The sequence below is a fragment of the Mus pahari genome, chromosome 15 (assembly GCF_900095145.1).
Source record: "Mus pahari chromosome 15, PAHARI_EIJ_v1.1, whole genome shotgun sequence".
Taxonomy (NCBI): Eukaryota; Metazoa; Chordata; class Mammalia; order Rodentia; family Muridae; genus Mus; species Mus pahari.
The window spans coordinates 78,337,241-78,355,962 of record NC_034604.1 but is presented as its reverse complement, the minus strand read 5'-3'; positions in this window follow the sequence as shown (position 1 = coordinate 78,355,962).

Sequence of the window (18,722 nt, the reverse complement as noted above, 5' to 3'; positions counted from 1 at the left end):
TGCAAATACTGTAGGGTTTTCACATTTAAGAGAGAATAATCCAAAACATGTACATGGTTTTACAGGGAATATTATGCATTCCGATTCCATGTGTATTACTAAAAAAAAAAAAAGGGCAGAAAAAGAAAGGTTGAATTTCTCTCAAAGCCCCATGAAGGAGGAAATGAGGCTATAAACCCCATGAGAACAAATATTGATATCTAATGACTCAGATTTATGTCTACAAATAAAAATAGGAACTGATAGCACAATAGAAAATGCTGATCAAAAAAAATTTAAAAAATTGTCATGCTTTATCACCTTCAGAAGAATTTGGATAATGATTGTAACCTGAATAAAGAACACTTAACCAAAAGCAGAAGAAAACATTCTGTGACTATTCTTGAAAACATACCTTATGAATAGAATTTATAGATTACCTATTCAGAATTATGATAAAATATAAACATATATGCAAATATATAAATCCTGTGAGAAAGAGAAAAAGATAATGCAATTAACCTCTAAGGATTTGGAAGACTTATTAACTTTAAAATATATACTTGCAAAATAAAAATACAGAAACTGTTAAGAACATAACTTTGACATCTAATTTATCAACATGTGTTAACATGCTTAAAGACATTAAAACTTGCTGTGCTATATATTCTATACAAAAATATACATATTTTTGCAATAATGTTTCTGTCTTCATGATGAATTATTTGTATTAAAAAAACAGAGACACAAAATTTTTAAATAAGACATAATTTAAAAGTATAACACAATAACCTAAAAATAAATCACTTTAAAATGCTTTTCTTTTAAACTCTAATAAAAGAAATTAAGACTGCAGAAATGCACTGTTGAGAGTTCTTACAGCAGTTCCTGTCTAGTGAAACTCCCTGTAAGGACACAGATAATCTACATCACACTGTTCATGCATGTGGTTGTGGGAAATTGAAATGTTTCCATAAGACCAAAATACTTATGTATAAATTTTATTTTAATCAGTGCAAAGTAGCTAGATCTAATGGCTTCCATATAAATAAGCTCTCCTATAAAATATGACATATGTAGGTAGAGAATGTGAATAACTCAATGATAATGATGAAGATACTTCTAATTAAACAAGTTAACAGTTGGGCCTTTATTACATGCAGCGATGGAATACTATAACACAAGAAAGTAGGAGGAATCTCATTACAACAGTGTAAAGATCTTATAAGATGTGTGCAAAGTGAGAGGTGTTCTGCTTGACCTAGTGACAGCTTCAGGATTGCATGTAGAGATAAGCGTATACATAAGAGGAGGGTCCAGTATCAGGCCAAGTTCATAGCCTCTGGACAAAGGATGCGTTTGTACTGGTTTTCTGTATGGATGACAGCTTCAGGATTGCATGTAGAGATAAGCGTATATATAAGAGGAGGGTCCAGTATAAGACCAACTTCATGGCCTCTGGACAAAGGATGCGTTTGTACCAGTTTTCTGTGTGGATGACAGCTTCAGGATTGCATGTAGAGATAAGCGTATATATAAGAGGAGGGTCTAGTATAAGGCCAAGTTCATGGCCTCTGGACAAAGGATGCGTTTGTACCAGTTTTCTGTGTGGATGACAGCTTCAGGATTGCATGTAGAGATAACCGTATATATAAGAGGAGGGTCTAGTATAAGGCCAAGTTCATAGTCTCTGGACAAAAGATGCGTTGGTACCGGTTTTCTGTGTGGATGTTGAAGGTATCATCAAGTAGAGTCATATCCGACTTTTGTTATCAATTCCAACTTCATCTAAGGTGGCTTTCCACCAAGACAATCAAACGATGTAGCTGTGAGAGTGCTAGGGTCTGACCAATCTTCCTTCCCAGAGTCTGTCTTTCCAGAGTCTGTCTTTCCATTCTTCCCCTCCTACCCCTTCCCTTTCCTCTCTGCCTATCTCTCTCTCTGTCTCTCTGCCTCTGCTTCACTCTGTCTCTGTCTGTCTCTGTCTTGCTCTCTCTCTCTCTCTCTCTCTCTCTCTCTCTCTCTCTCTCTCTGTGTGTGTGTGTGTGTGCATGTGAGTGTATGTCTTTATTTCTCTCTAATTTCCTACCTACATAGAGCAAATATAATGCAATAAACCAATAATTCTGCAAATCCTATTATAAAACACCATTTAAAACCAGCTCACTAAGCTACACAGATGGAATAATTGTTCCAATTTGATGTTTGGAGTACTCATTTTAAGAAATTTACACTGGCCTTTGAAGGAAGTATAATGACGATGTCTCTCCAGTTGAGGAAAGATGTGGCCACCTCCTTTTCTATGTGTTCTGGTCTCCTGGACTTGGGTCAAGAGCTTCTCTACACCGATTCATTCTTAGGATGTTTGAATAGTTCATTGCTGTAACAAAATACCTGGTAAATGCAACCTATATAAGGATTTATCTTGGCTCATAAGCCACAGATAAATTCCACGGTAAAGTAAAAGTTATGGTAGTCAGAGAATGAGACTGCTAGACATATTGAGCCTAAAGGCAGAAATCTTAGGCTGATGCATTTGGTCCTTAGTTTGCTATCTCGTCTTTATTCATTTCAGGGCCTCACACTTGGAAAGATGTTGCCCACATTCAGGATGCACATTCCTGCCTTAATTAAACCAGTAGAGATTGATTCAAGTTCTTGTCAAGTTGACAGTATTAACCACCTTACTTTCCAAGCTTAATTTCATTAGTTAAAAATTGAAAGCAGTCTGCCTTTCACTCTCACATTTGACTTTCCAGAATCAATGACTAGGAAACAAAAAAAAGGACAGACAGATGTTGGACTTAACTCTTCTGAGAAAAGGACCAACAGATGTTGGAGATGACTTTGCCGCCATAGGGTCTTTGTAATAATGTCCCTATTGTCTGGCATATCTTCCCTGAGTTTTCACTCAAGTGTCATTTCAGAAATATTTTTTCTGAATTCAATTTTATTTAAATTTCTTTATAAGTAACCTCTTGTCAAAATCTATTTTCTCTAGGTTATGCTCGACTGTCATTGTACATTAGCTGTATGGGTATTTGATCAATCTCACATAAGAATATAAAATCGGAAATGTAATGACTGTCTCTTCTGTTCAGTATCTTCTCCTCAACAGCCTGCCTGGTTCCTAGCATGGACATTAGTCAGTACAGAAAAGTGGGTTGATACGTTAGGAAACTTTCAAAATAGGAAGCTCTGGTGCAACTTTCTTAATGTTTGGTCTAACTCAGGAGCCAGGCTCAAACCCAATGTCTCACTTAAACAGCATGTTTTCAAATGAACTCAAGAATATGCAGTTTTATTTATTTATTTATTTATTTATTTATTTATTTATTTATTTATTTATTATTTGTTTGTTTGTTTGTTTTGTTTTGTTTTTTGAGACAGGGTTTCTCTGTGTGGCCCTGGCTGTCCTGGAACTCAGTCTGTAGACCAGGCTGGCCTCGAACTCAGAAATCTCCCTGCCTCTGCCTCCCAAGTGCTGGGATTAAAGATGTGAGCCACCACTGCCTCACTGCAGTTCATTTTCTAACACAGAAGCAAAGATGTAGTCAAAAACATGTCCAATTTCATTTCTTATTATTCATCAATAACATTTAAAGGAATTCTATAAGATGTGTGAGTCTAGCTTGACTGTGGTATTGCTTCAACACTGAAACTTGTACTCATTAAATTTGATGAGTGCTTCAATATCTTCCTTTCCATAGCTCAAGCCACCACACTGTGCACTTTCTTCTCTATAAATGAGTCAAATGAAGACATGTCCATTATCCCTTTAAAAATAAACCTATACACATCATCTAAAGAAACACATATTTATGTTTTTCTTTTTTAAATTCATTCATTTATTTTATTTTATTTATTTACATTTCAAATGTAATCCCCTTACCCAGTTCCCCTCCTCCCAGAAAGCCCCTATGCAATTCCCCATCCCCCTGCTTCTATGAAGGTGTTCCCCCACCCAACGACCCACTCCCACCTCCCTGCCCTTGAATCCTCTACACAGGGGCATCTATTGAGCCTTTGTAGGACCAAGGACCTCTCCTTCCATTGATGCCTGACAAGGCCATCCTCTGCTACATATGCAGTTGGAGCCACCATGTGTATTCCTTGGTTGGTGGCTTAGTCCCTGGGTGTTCTGGGGTGTCTGGTTGGTTGATATTGTTGTTCTTCCTATGGGGACATATTTGTGTTTTCATGTCAGATAAGAGTTGTAACTTAGACTCTAACAAAGAATATATTAATGAACTGTTTTAAAATATGTAATTATAAATAAAATTTAATGGCAAGATGACACTGAAGGAAATTATGTAATTTACAGTAAAATGAAGTATATTTTGTAAAGACTTTGGACTTACTGATAGCATTATTTCATATAAGTTAATAATTATGTTTTAGGAAGAAATGCTAAGAAGTGGTTCTTGTACTAGTAGGATGACTCAGTGGGTAAATGTGCTTGGTGTAAGGCTTAACAACCAGTGTTTGATCTACTGGCGTCACATGGTAGAGAGAACTGATACCTGCAAGTATGTTTTGACTGTTACAGCATGCATACACATATACCCACATACAAACACATGCACACATATATACATAGAGAGGCACACTAAATAGATATTCTCCAAAAACTAAAAGAAAAATGGTTTTATTGTACATAAAAATAAGATATCATGCCAGGCTGTGGGAGGCAGAGGCAGGCTGATTTCTGAGTTATATATTCTGCTCATTCATAATAACTAAGACTTTAAGGAAGCCCAGATCAGTGAAAGTGACAAGCAACTAATGGAGAATTAAAACCTCGTCCACTACAGGACACTAAAGAAATAAGGCCAAGGGGGAAATATGTAAGACATCTGAAAGTATATCCTAGCTAAAAAGTACTATACAAGTTTGAGATAATTTCATGTGAATGAGAAGGAAGATATGTGTGGTCCTAATTATAACATAGTGTGATGTTGCAACCAAGGACTTGACATCATCCAATCTAACCCCTCACATACTCACCCTGTTACAGCCAACACTGAAGCAAAGAAAAGGTCAGAAAAAACAAAAAAGCTTGAAAATAGTGATTGTTTAAGAGCAATATTCAAATTATCACAATTAAATTTTATAGCATTCTTCTAAGGAGATATTAATTCCAACTAACATATGCAAACAAACTTTGCAAAGGTTAACAAACTTTAAATAGCAGAAATAATCATCAAATACTGTGGTCTACAATTTGTTTCCAGATAGGTACTCCTCCAGCCAATCTGGCATACTACTTCAGTAGGGCAAAAATCTCTTTATGGGTCAATTATTTTATTTCTTAACTGGCATCATAATAAACAAAGAAACACATCCAGAATGATTACTGGATATTAATCACCTAAGAAAATAGAGAAATATTTCTCTAGTCCCAGTAAAGTGAAAGTAATTTAAAAAATGGATGTACTTAAGTCATATTGGATGTCAAGGAGTATAATAATGTATTCTATTTACTAATTAGAACATACAGTTAAAGCAAAAAGCTCTAGAATGGGCCAAGCCATAGCTATCTCTTCTATGATTCTCTCTGGGGTATTATTGGTATTATTTATGGTTTCAACACTGAGTGATTCTGGATAACCAGTAACATGATTTCAACCCATCCCATGCATTTATAACACACACACACACACATACACACACACACATACACACACACACATACACACACACACACACACATACACACACATAGACACACTCATCTGGAGTTTCTATGTATTTCTATTGTTTTCTAATGTCCACCACCTTACCAGCCCTAGGACACTGACCAAAAACCTATCAATTTGAGAGTAGGGGGATAAGAAAGAGGTTGGTTGTAATCCCAGCACTCGGGAGGCAGAGGCAGGCGGATTTCTGAGTTCGAGGCCAACCTGATCCTAAAGTGAGTTCCAGGACAGTCAGGGCTACACAGAGAAACCCTGTCTCAAAACAAACAAACAAACAAAAAACAAAACAAAACAGAAGAAAGAGGTTGGATGGAGGAGGGTAACTGGAAGAAACTGGGGAAGAAAGATGGGAAAAAAGTAATGTAATCTTATTTCAAGAAAAAAAGTATTTTTCAAAATTGATTCTGAACCTTCTATCCCAACTCCTTTTTATTTTAGTCTTATTTTATTTTTATTTCTTATTATCACATTGGTTGTGTAAGATGAAGACACCATGATTCACATTTAATACCTATCCAACTCATTCCCTTTTACAATTCATTGACAATAAATATCATTTGCACTTTGTTCTGAAGCTATAAGTCATTAATAAATGATTACATGTTTGGAGCTTAAGTTTTACAAGTCTAAGAGTTTTGAAAATCCTTATAAATATAATGTCATGAGAAATACCATTTTGAGCTGAGTTATAGAAAGTAATTTTGCATCTTTACTGCTGTGTTCTATTTTAACACTTATTATAAGTATGGAGGCACAGAGATCTGTATATAGTGTCAAGGTAAATACTAATATTTTACACTCCAAAAAGTGATCAAGATCATAGCACATTAGATTCACATTCCCTGGATAAGAGGAAAGAGCTTGTTAAAAGGACACAAAACAAGCCAGGGAAGGTGATTAAATAATCACCTATAATCACACAATAGATTCGAAGAAATAACCATTTAGGTGGAGAAAAATTCTAAACAAAGAGGAAATGGACACTTAAGGTTTAATTGGCTAGAGAATAAATGGCACAAAGAAGTATTGGAGGAGACAAGGCTGATGATAATAATTGTAGTTGCACAACTTAGGTTCAACTATGAAAAGTTTTAACCTTGGAGAAAAGCAGGGTGGGACTTGACATAAGGATCATAGGATTCTATGTAGGTAACTCATCCAATTCACTCCTTAAGGAACCACAGTTTAGGAAACTGATGTCCATAGGAACACAAGTCATTTTATATTGAGAGCAGGATGTTCATGGAAGAGACTATGGCTGACAGATTATATGGTATAACAGTTATTCTGATCCTCCACTGTGTCAAAGACAGTTTTCCAATGAGTTATATAAGAGATCAATTCAGTTTTCTGGTTCTATTTTCCTCTTTTACCCATTTTAAAAGAATCTCAGTCAGTTGCCCAGTCTTGCCTACAACTCACTGTGTAAACCTAGCTGGCCTTGCTGCCTTGGGTGTCTAAAAATGAAGGTATTACAATTATGAGCCGCCGTTCTTATCTTTTAATGCCAAATTCCTTTATAATTATCAATTTTTTTTCCTTCCATAAATTCTGAGTGTTCTAAAAACAAGCCCTTCTAGACATGAATCATGGGAAGTAAGCGGTTTTGAACATATGTTCTGGTGAGAATGTTAATACCTGAGCAATCATCACATACTCTGTACCATGGTAAAGCTACTACTGTTCTTGCTGACATAAGAGTGATTAATAGGCAAGATGTAAATTTGCTTTCTTCCATTCACTTCTGACAGTGCTAACTATGAGTGCTTTTAGTATGTGTCTGGCATTCAGGAACAGTGTACATCCAAATGTTCAAATCTTCAGCCATAGAACTTGGAAAAAAACTGAACAAATATATCTCCCATATCAAATAAAATAAAGAATGGTGCTAAGTAACCATATATTATGTATATTTAATTGGAAGAAACAATCTGTTCTATTCTATAAAGTCAATATAAAAGAAAAAACTATAAAATAAAATTGAAGCTTTCAAGGATTTAAGTGATAGAGAAAATGTAAAGCAATATGAAAATTCATAAAAGGTAGTAAATAGGAAAAATAGATAAGTCATCAATTGGAAAGTTTATTCCTTAGTTTAGAATATCTGAATATTTCAACATGTATATATGTTTTTAGGAATGAACACAGGTACATAATATGTACATCATCCTAAAAATACTTTACCCACCACATATAATCCATATTCAGCTTCAAAACACATTGTATCTTTCACTTTCTTTCTTATATCTGTTATTTAAGCATTTCATGTCAACTCTTTGTTCTACAATACATTTTAAGCTATATATATTTTCTTTTTAGAGAGGGCAGTTGACTAAATCTTTTACAGTTTTATTTTGTTTTTTAAATTTATATTTAAATTGGCTTTTTTCTGCATTTTTTCTTTTTTTTCTTTTTTTTATTGGATATGTTCTTTATTTACATTTCAAATGCTATCGTCTTTCCTGGTTTCCCCCTGGAAACCCCTTATCCCACCCCTCTTCCTTGCTTCTATGGGTGTTCTTCCACCCACCCACCCACTTCCACCTCCCTGCCCTCAATTCCTCTACACTGGAGCATCAAGCCTTCACAGAATCAAGGGCCCCCTCTCCCATTGATGCCTGACAAAATCCAAACTCTGCTACATATGTGGCTGGAGACATGGGTCCCTCCACATGCACTCCTTGGTTGGTGGTTTAGTCCCTGGGAGCTCTGAAGGGTCTAGTTGGTTGATATTATTGTTTTTCCTATGGGGTTGCAAACCCATTCAGCTCCTTCAGTCCTTTCTCTAACTCCTCCATTGGGGACCTCATGTTCAGTCCAATGATTGGCTGTGAGCATCTGTCTCTGTATTTGTCAGGCTCTGGCAGAGCCTCTCAGGAGACAATTACATCAGGCTTCTGTGAGCATGTACTTCTTGGCATCCACAATAGTGTCTCGGTTTGGTGACTGTATATGGGATGGATCCCCAGGTGAAGAAGTCTTTGGATGGCCTTTCCTTCAGTCTCTGCTCCCATATGTCCTACAACAGAGGAATGGGTACAGAAAATGTGGTACATTTATACAATGGAATACTACTCATCTATTAAAAACAATGACTTCATAAAATTCTTAGGCAAATTGATGGAACTAGAAAATATCATCCTGAGTGAGACAACCCAATCACAGAACACACATGGTATGCACTCACTGATAAGTGTGTATTAGCCCCAAAGCTCAGAACACCCAAGATACAATTCACAGACCACCTGAAGCTCAAGAAGAAGGAAGAACAAAGTGGTGTTCTGTTTGGCATTGGTAAACTACTCCTGGATATAGGTCCTGCCCTTGAATGTGGGTGGTCTACACAATGACATTACATTGGAGAAAATGGGTTTTTTCCTTCCCAGAAGGAATACATTTTTCAATTAGCTTGTTGGTAGGTATAGTATTTCTATCCACTTCCCCTTCTCCATCCTGGGATTTTGTTTGGCTTGAACCTATTCAGCTCTTGTGCATTTGTGCACGCTGTCAATCTCTGTAAGTTCATAGGTGTATTATCTCTGTCGTGTCTGGAAGGCACTTTCACTGTGGTCATCCTCCACCTCTGTTTCTTCCCATCCTTTCCTTCTCTCTTTCTGCACAGATCCTTGAGCTTTGATGGGAGGTGTTTGATGATGAATCCCATGTGGAACTGAATACTCCCTCATCCCTCACTATATACACATTGTTCTGTTATGGGTCTCTTTAATTTAATACATTGAAGTAGCTACTCTGAAAACGACTGAGCAATGATCTAATCTATGGTTAGAGCAATATGTCACTAGAGGTCCTTAACTTGCTAAGTTACTTTAGGAGAATAATAATCATAGGTTTTCCCATAGTCAATGACCTACAATTATTATTCTCCTAAAGTAACTTAGCAAGTTAAGGACCTCTAGTGACAGGCTCTTGGTTACTTTAGCAGTGTTATATACGAGTTCTATCTCATGGATTGGACCATAAATACAAACAAAACATGATTGGTTACTCGCATAATGTTTGAGCCACTATTGCACCAGTACATCTTGTAGAAAGGTCTCTGTTGGAGGTCATGAGTTTCATTTCTGGGTACTTTTCTCCTTCAGTAACATGCAAAGTATGTTCCAGCAACTTGAACACTTACAGAAAAAAATGAAATAAAATCCACATTTCTTACCTTGCACCAAAACCAACTCCAAATGGGTCAAAGACTTAATATGTAACCTGAAACACTGAAACTGACAGAAGAAATCATAGACTATATACATATATGTGAATATAATTTCATGCTTTTGCATAGTATGGATATGTGTATACACACAAACACACACACACATATATATAATATATATGTAAAATATATATGTGTGTATATATATGTAAAATGAGCAAAAAAGGTGTATGTGTGGGAGATTAGAGGAAGGAAAGGGAATGAAGAAATGCTGTATTACTTCAAAACTTTTAAAAATAAAAAAGTAAAGTCTGCAGTAAAATGAGAAGGGAAAAAGGAGATCAGAACATCCTTTCTTATGTCACTAAGTTCTTCTTCTTTCTTCTACCGAATTCACAGTATCTGGTCTTAAATTGAAGTCATTCATTCATTTGGAACTGAGTTTTATTCAGTCTGATAATTATGACTCTATTTTTATTTTTCTAGATGCAGTTGTCACCAGGGAAGGAAATCTTTAATAGAGACATTTTCCAGATCAGACTGCCATGTGGGCATGTCTGTGGAGGAACTGTTATGATTGTTAACTCATGAAGGAAGCTTGGAACCCTCTGGGTGGCCAATTCCATGGGTAAGGTACCCTTGGCTATATAAGAAAGCTATCAATGGGCATAAACCTGTTAGCAAGTTAACAACTATCATTCTGTTATGATTTTTCTGCTTCACATTTCTGAATTCCTATTCTGACTTTTCTCTATGATTAACTGAGACCTGAAGTGTTAGCCAATCAACTGTTTCCCTTCCAGGACACTATTCCCTCTGTAAGTACCATCTTTTCTATCTTCTCCCAGATGTTTTCCTCTCACCTAAGGCAGACGCCTCACAGTCTTCACATTGTCAGAACCCTTCATTCTTGGAACTCTTCTCAAATTCATCCCAGTTCTGCTTGCCTTCACTCAGCGACAGCTGTTTTCAGGGCCACCACTCTCCATGGAGGGTTGTTGCCTTCTCACTTTCCTACCACTCTGAATTCTTTCCTTCTTCACTTCTCGTAATTATTTCATCCATTAGTGGTTGAGAAACACCTCTGCTGGCCTCAGGAGCGTGTCTCCAGCTTACTATTAAATTAAAATTTGGCATATTGGCTATATCAGAATCAGCCCCTCGATAGGGGTTTTGAATTTACTTGCATAAAGCATACAGAGGAAAATTTAATTTAGCATTGACAGCTATACCTTGGGACACAGGAAATCTTCTATGTCCTCATCAATATAAAATGTCACTATCCTGAACATTGACATAAATTGGCTTACAAACTGCAGCTTTTTTCCTAAAACTATGTGGTTGCTAATGGCATTTAACTTCTTTATTCAGCTTTTAAGTACTGGTATCTGACTTTTCATGTTTAGCTTTTTACCCTTGAAAATCTAAACACCTTGTTTAGGCATTTCTAATTTTAGAAATCAGTTTGTATTGCCCTACATGATCACAGAAAATTCTTATAACGGTTGGTTTCCTTTTCTTTTGTTAATGCCTTTGTGACAAAATGAGAAAAAATATAGTGGAGTAAAAAAATAACTTAAAATGAAGATAATATGCTGAGATATAAAATGTCCTAAAAGGGAATCAGATGCATGTGTTGATTAATACTGCAAAATCTTCTTCATTGAAAAATGTGTTGAAATATCATTTAAACACAATGGATGTAAATTTAGGCACATCTCTAAATGTCTGTACTGGGATATAAAACTCTCTGACTTCATCATTAGCAGACATCCAAGTCGGAAAGTGGCATTAGTTAAATATTTATCTTCAGTTATTTTTATCATCTTCAATTTAAATAATGATTGGATATATCATTTAACTTAAAATAAGAGAATCATGACATTTGCAGGAAAAATGGATGGAACTAGAAATCTTACAAAAAAGAAGGAAAGGAAGGAAGAAAGGAAGGAAGGAAGGAAGGAAGGAAGAAAGAAAGAAAGAAAGAAAGAAAGAAAGAAAGAAAGAAAGAAAGAAAGAAAGAAAGAAAGAAAGAANGGAAGGAAGGAAGGAAGGAAGGAAGAAAGAAAGAAAGAAAGAAAGAAAGAAAGAAAGAAAGAAAGAAAGAAAGAAAGAAAGAAAGAAAGAAAGAAGAAAGAAGACTACTTGGAGACAAATATGGAATATATCCTTTTCTCTCATATAAAAAATTTCTAGACTCAAAAGACCCTATCTCCCCTCCCCCCTTTTCTGTCTGCAGGAAGGTTTCCAGAGATCTTCAGATAGGGTATGAGAAGACAGTAATTGCATGCCTGTACATGGAGTCAGGAGGAAGACAGTTTGGTAGGGGTACAGAACAGACCAAGAAGGAGGCAGGGGTGAACGATGAGGAAGGGCCTCAGGAGAAGAGGAAAAGACAAGAGCGAGGTACAACCATCTGGTTGTAAAATGACATGACAACCCCCCACACCTTGTATTCTAAAAGTTATTAAAAAATGACTTGGCACAATAATCCTGACTGAAATAATACATTACAAAAAACCTAAATACAATAGTCTAAAGTAATTATGGGCATTATTACAGAACAGAGAAAAACGAGAGACTTCTCACTTAAACACATCTGAGGATGGCAAAGCTGATGTGTATATCCAACCTATTTTCTTTACAGAATAAGCTGTCACACTTAAACTGTAATCTTCTTCAAGGAAACTATAATTTATCTAGTATCATACTCCTATAACTTATATCATGTTAGGTGAATACTTGATAGCTACAACTCACTATACCTTATTTCACTTGTAAAATTCTTAGAGTCATACAATTAAGAACACAACTTCAGTGATAGATCATAAATTGAATGTAATTAACCACAAAGACAATATTATTATGAGCTTAATCAGTTAAAAATATCCATGATATTTATTCAATGAACAATTGATATAACAGAGTCCATGCTTTCAAAGAACTTACATTCTTCTGGGAAATTCACATGTTAATTATATAGTTCAGTGGTAAACTGCTGACAAGAACACACTAGGTCTTGCCTTCAGTTAAATCACAAAAACAAAATAAAAAATAAACAACTCTGTTCTGATAGAAAATTCATACACTAATAAATTCAGCATCGTCCAGTGCAGCTATAACAGTGGTAAATACAAAGGCACAAGACAAATAAAAACAAGTCTGTGGAAATTCTTATGGAGGCACTTATGCCATTTGTGAATTTGGAATGTAGATAAAAACTATTCAGTTTGGCTATGGACAGAAAGGTGCTTCAAAACCATAAACAGTATTCCAAATCAGATTCAATAAATATAAAAAGTAAAGTCTAGTATGCACACTGAAAAACAAGGCAATGTAGAATGTGCAGAAGAGTCTGAACATCTCTGAATATGATGGATTGCCTTAAACGGACCCAGTGATGTCCCCACTGACACCCATAGATCTTTTATCCTTCCTCTTTTCCAAGCGTGGACCTAGTGATATCCATCTAAGAGAATATGAGGAATGGGATGTGATGTCATTTGCTGAAATTAAGATTCAAATACATGGTGACATGCATCTTGCTCTCTTTTACTTATTCTGAGTCCTAACTCTAAGAGACATGAGCTTCCATTTTTCCAATAATCCTAATGAAGCTACAGTGGCAAGAAATTGGTTTATTATCTATACTACAGGTATAGATGTCTGCCTCAAACAAGGAAAATTGAAATTTTTAAGATAACTGTGGTTAGTGTACTTGCTTATTACATGATATAGCCAACATTGATTCAGTGAACTCCAATGTAGAACTGCCTAGATTCTCTCATCCTGGACAGACGCATGTTCTCCATTCCATTTCATCTACTCATGTTGAATATATAATATTTTAAGAGGAGGAGATGATAAGAGACTTAGATAAGAGTAATGGGATGTGATGAATAAATATTTCAGGGAAAAGCCAATGTGAATTGGCCTAAAAAATTCCTGATATTTTAGTGAGTATATAAAGTATATTCATAGTATTATAGGCTGTGCTGACAAGTGGTATGGTGGTTTGAATGAAACCTTCCCCAAAGGCCAGAGGGAGGGGTATTATTTGAGAGGATTAGAATACATGGCCTTGTTGGAATAGAAGTGTATCACTGGGGGTTGGGTTTTAAGGTTTCAAATGCTCAAGCCAGGCCCAGTGGTGCTCTCTCTCTCTCTTCCTTCTGTTTGCGATCCAGATACAGAACTCTCATCTCCTTTTCCAGCACTGTGCTATTCTTCCCAACATAATGATAATAGACTAAACCTCTGAACCAGCCCCAGTTAAATAAATGAAATTATACTAGTTTCTATGACCATGATGTCTCTTCACAGCAATAGCAGTCCTAAGTAAAAAAAAAAAAAAAAAAAAAAAAAAATTAGAAAACCCCCAGAAGATCTGAGTTTAAATTTGACAGGGAAAAACTGAACTTGGAAACACATAGAAGCAGAAATTTATGATGAGAGATTCTGAGGTAGCAAGAAAGGAAGAGTCTATGATGATGTGCAGTTTGTGGTTGTGAGCATGCTTGATTAGACTCTCATTTATCTGCAAAAAGACAACAAAGAAAGGGTAAGACTGTATTGGGAGAGAAAGAACGAGGCACATAATGGTAACCATGTTAGACACAGAGCACCCTTAGCATGCCAAAAGGGTAAAAATAGAGGATGGCGAAGAGAACCGAGAATCTCCAAAGCACACGAAATCTTTTTTTTTTTTTTTTTTTTTTTTTTTTTTTTTTTACAGGAACAGAAATGTGTGTGAGGAAGTTAGGAAGAATCGCATAATTCAGCGAGGAAAGAGAGTTACAGTAGACATGAGCAATATGCCAGAAGTAGCAATAAAAATAGCTGCTGGATGCCTGGCAAGTGGTAGGAGAGATCTGGAGGCATCTGGCAGCCAGAACTCTACAGTGTCTGCTGGATGCATCTTCACAACTGCTACCCATATCCCCCAGAGCATCCCTCTGTCCATCTTTCTTACCAGCACCTTTATCCTGGGGCTATACTAACATATTTCCATTTGCATCTCATGATATTCTCTATGAGGAGGCCATGTTCCAAGGGTATACATATTTGTTTTAAAGATTTTATGCTTTAGATCACTATGTAGAACAAAACCTTGTCACCAAGGAGCTGACGACTGAGAGTTACCTCAAAATCTGGTATTGTTATGAAATCACTTCCCAGCCTGTGGTTAAGATCAAGTGAAGTTTTTATGTTCTGCCTATAAAAGAAACATTTAAGAGAAAAACCAAACGGACAATGCATATTTTCTCATTTCTTCTGTCTGGCATCTTAGTCATTCTTTATTCACCACATAAAGCCTCTTCCTGTTTATCAGTAAGAATAACTTAGTAAGCAGCATGGTAATTCTTACTGTATTGTAGGCAATGAAAAATCTTCACTTTCAAACTAATCATTTTAACTTTTAAAAGCAAACTAATTTCACCTTTCCCAAGAGCAATACCAAGCTAACAGGGTAATGTTTTTAAGACATTCTCTGTCCTCTGTTACCTGTTTTGTCTCCTGAGGACTCAGTCATTTGCCCTGAGAAATGCATTCTACATTCACCCCGGAGGTTGGAAGAGGAATTGAACAGATGCTGGACCATATGTGTTACAAGGCAGTGCTTGCCCTTGGGATATCCTTCCATGAGTATTTGGTTTATCAATTGGAAAATTAGATGGTTTTTCATTCACATTTATCCAAGTGGGTACAGAGAGAAGTATGCTCCAAAAATCCACACAGTCTGGAGCTGCCAGGTCCTGTGGCTCAGTCCATCAGCTGCTTCTTCTCCCCCTGATAGCAGAGAAGTCACTTGGCTATCCGGCATGGTAAAAGCATGATCAATGTGTTGTCCCTCTCAACTTGAAGGGTGATGTTTTACATCTACAATACCAGGTGGGTGTCAGTTTAATTTGCAAATAAATCCTTGTGAGTATACAGTCCAAAAGTGAGAATTTGGAAGCACGTGTTTGTTCCTTGAGGATTTAAGAGATGGAGAGGTGTTAAGTTGAATTTCTAAGTTGATGCTTTTTCTTCTAATGAGAGGTTTTCTGACTTTGATGCTTCCTTTATTAAACAGAACTGATTTAAGCTGAAAAGAGACGCTCACATAGAACATGCAGGGATTTGAAATTTTCAAGAACACTGCAGTTTCCAGCTGTTACCATCCATCTATGAAAAGAATGCACTTGTCACTCCAGGGACTTGGACACGGATGCGTGATCCAACATAGCAGCCCAGAGCTGTGATCTTTGATTTACCTCTTCAAAACAGGTGTTTATGTGTTTTGTTTGTTTTAGTTTTTAGGGTTATTTTAAAAATACTTTCTGAAGCTGTAAATCACTCAGACTCACCATGAGTAGGTAAACTGTGACATAAGTATCAAAGTTCCAAATTAATTAATGAGCATAAGAGAAAGTTCATAAATTAGAGATGCCAAAGAAATGGAGCTGTCACTCCCATTCCCAGGATTTGACTAATTTTCCATGCATGGCTCATGCGACTGGGATCCTTAGCCACTTAAACTTAAAGTTTATCTAGAATAGCCAAGTATTGCAATAGAGCTTATGTAAAGAAAAGGAAGTCTATGAAGTTGAAAGAGCTACTGAAGAAGGGGATTGAATACTCAATAGGGGGTACAGTCTGACAAGGGAACTAATGGACATCTGGCCAGAGAACAGGAATCTTATAAACTATACAGTCAAGGAGTCAGATCTACCTGCAGCCAATGATAGGGAAACATTCACCTCTGGAGACTCTGACCACAAGCTCAGTCCCATTGGCTCCTCTATTTTCCCTCATGTCAAATGTCACAGCAAGCTGAGCACATGCAACTTCAGGTATTTGGTATTATGATTTTTTTTTGTACAGATTTCTTTGTCTACTCAGGGTCTTTCATGGTTCCATGTGAATTTTGGTTTTTTCTTTTTTCTATTTATGTGAACAATTCTGTGGGTATTTTGGGGGGCAGATTGCAATAAACCTGTCGATTCCTTTTGGTAGGATGATGATATTCACCAAATTCATGCAACAGATCCATGAACATGGGAGGAGGGACAAATAACAGCAAAGTTATATAATAAATTCTCAAATAGCATTACTAGTTTATACTTATCTAAAATTATACACAATACATATAATTCCATATTGTATATGCACACATATGTCTGAAAGGAAATTGTGCCACGTGAGCTGACAATGTGCTCACATGAACCATAGACTGAATACCCATAGTACTGGGCATACTCAATCTTCTCTGGAATGGCCAAAGTAGTCCACATGACTCCTATAAGACAGACTATTGCTTTTGCCCTTAGCTGCCTCTCAGGGGATGAAGGGAAGTATCCACTGCCGAAGACACTGTATACTTAGCACATGCGATTTAAGACATTTCGAGTTGGATCTAGTCTGACAGATTCCTTTGTGTGGTCTAGTTCCCAAGCTACTAGAAAAGACTACATACGTTGCCATGGGAGGAAACCAATTAAGAGTCTTACCTAGTAATAACATCTACAATGCACAACAATGGCCAGTGTGACAAGATAGACATAAAGGAGCAGTAAGTGTCACTCACATGGGGGTGGTAACCACCTGCTGTTAATGGAACTTAAGGTCCACTCAACCACTCAACCGGAGGGAAATCATACCTGCTCCCGTAGAGCTAGTCAACGTCTCAGGGATAGTGATGTCATGGAGGAGAAGAAAATGTACTACTACCACTTTCCTAGGTCAGCATAATTCCAGCTTCATTCTAAATCTTACCCCACCAGATAATATTGGGCTAGCTAACACCCCTAACCAATTAAGCTCCTCTTTGCCACACAATAAATAATAATTATAATTATTATTATATATTTAATACTTTACATTATATTGTATATATTTTATATAGTATAAAATTATCATTAAAACAATAATATAGCAACATATATTATATATCTTTATAAAGAGAATAAAATTAATATTATAAAATAATATAGCAACAAATATAACAGTAAATAATAACAATAACTATTATTAAAAAATAAAATATCAAGAACAAAGTAAATAAAAAGATATCAACAAAATAAGACAAACTACGTCTTAATCTCCTTTTTCTGAAATACTATGCTAGTAGAAGAATTTCTTGCTTTTGTTTCCAAGGAAAATTGTAGCAATATAGTTAGTGACTGATATTTGTCTCTCTGAATTATGTAGAACTAAATGCAGGTATTTTAGTGCCATGTAAAACTAGGGCTAATGGTTGATTCTGGTTTTTGTAAGCTGCCTAGTGAGATTTACTGTTAGTTGTATATGAAGCAGTCAAATTTTGAAGGTATTATCACTTTCATAACATTGTGTCTTCTTGCTGATAAAGGAGAAGTGCTGATTTCCACACACATCCATATACATTTTGTTTTATTTTTTCTACACTGAAACATGTGAAAGACAACATTTTTTGGAAACATTAGCATCTTCTTCATCTTCAAAGGAAGTATGGGAAAGGAAATATTTAACATGTCTGTATAAATTAATGGTGTAAAGCCATGCACATTAGAGACCTTATTTTACCATAATTACATTTCTACATAACCTTTAGAAATGATGCTCATAAAGAAGATTTAGCACACACTGCTATAAATCTGAGTTCAGGTAACTTTTTACTTTATCCTACTGGATTCCCTGGGTTCCCTGACACTCATGTCCCTTCTTGTGACCGTTCAGCACAGATACCTACCCATAGTTTAAAGTATCAATCTGTAGCTTATTGATATATCTTTCACATGTGATTTTTTTTAATTTCTTTATTTATTATATGTAAGTACACTGTAGCTGTCTTCAGAGACTCCAGAAGAGGGCATCAGATCTCTGCTTGTGGACGTTGTACATCGTGGTGCGNA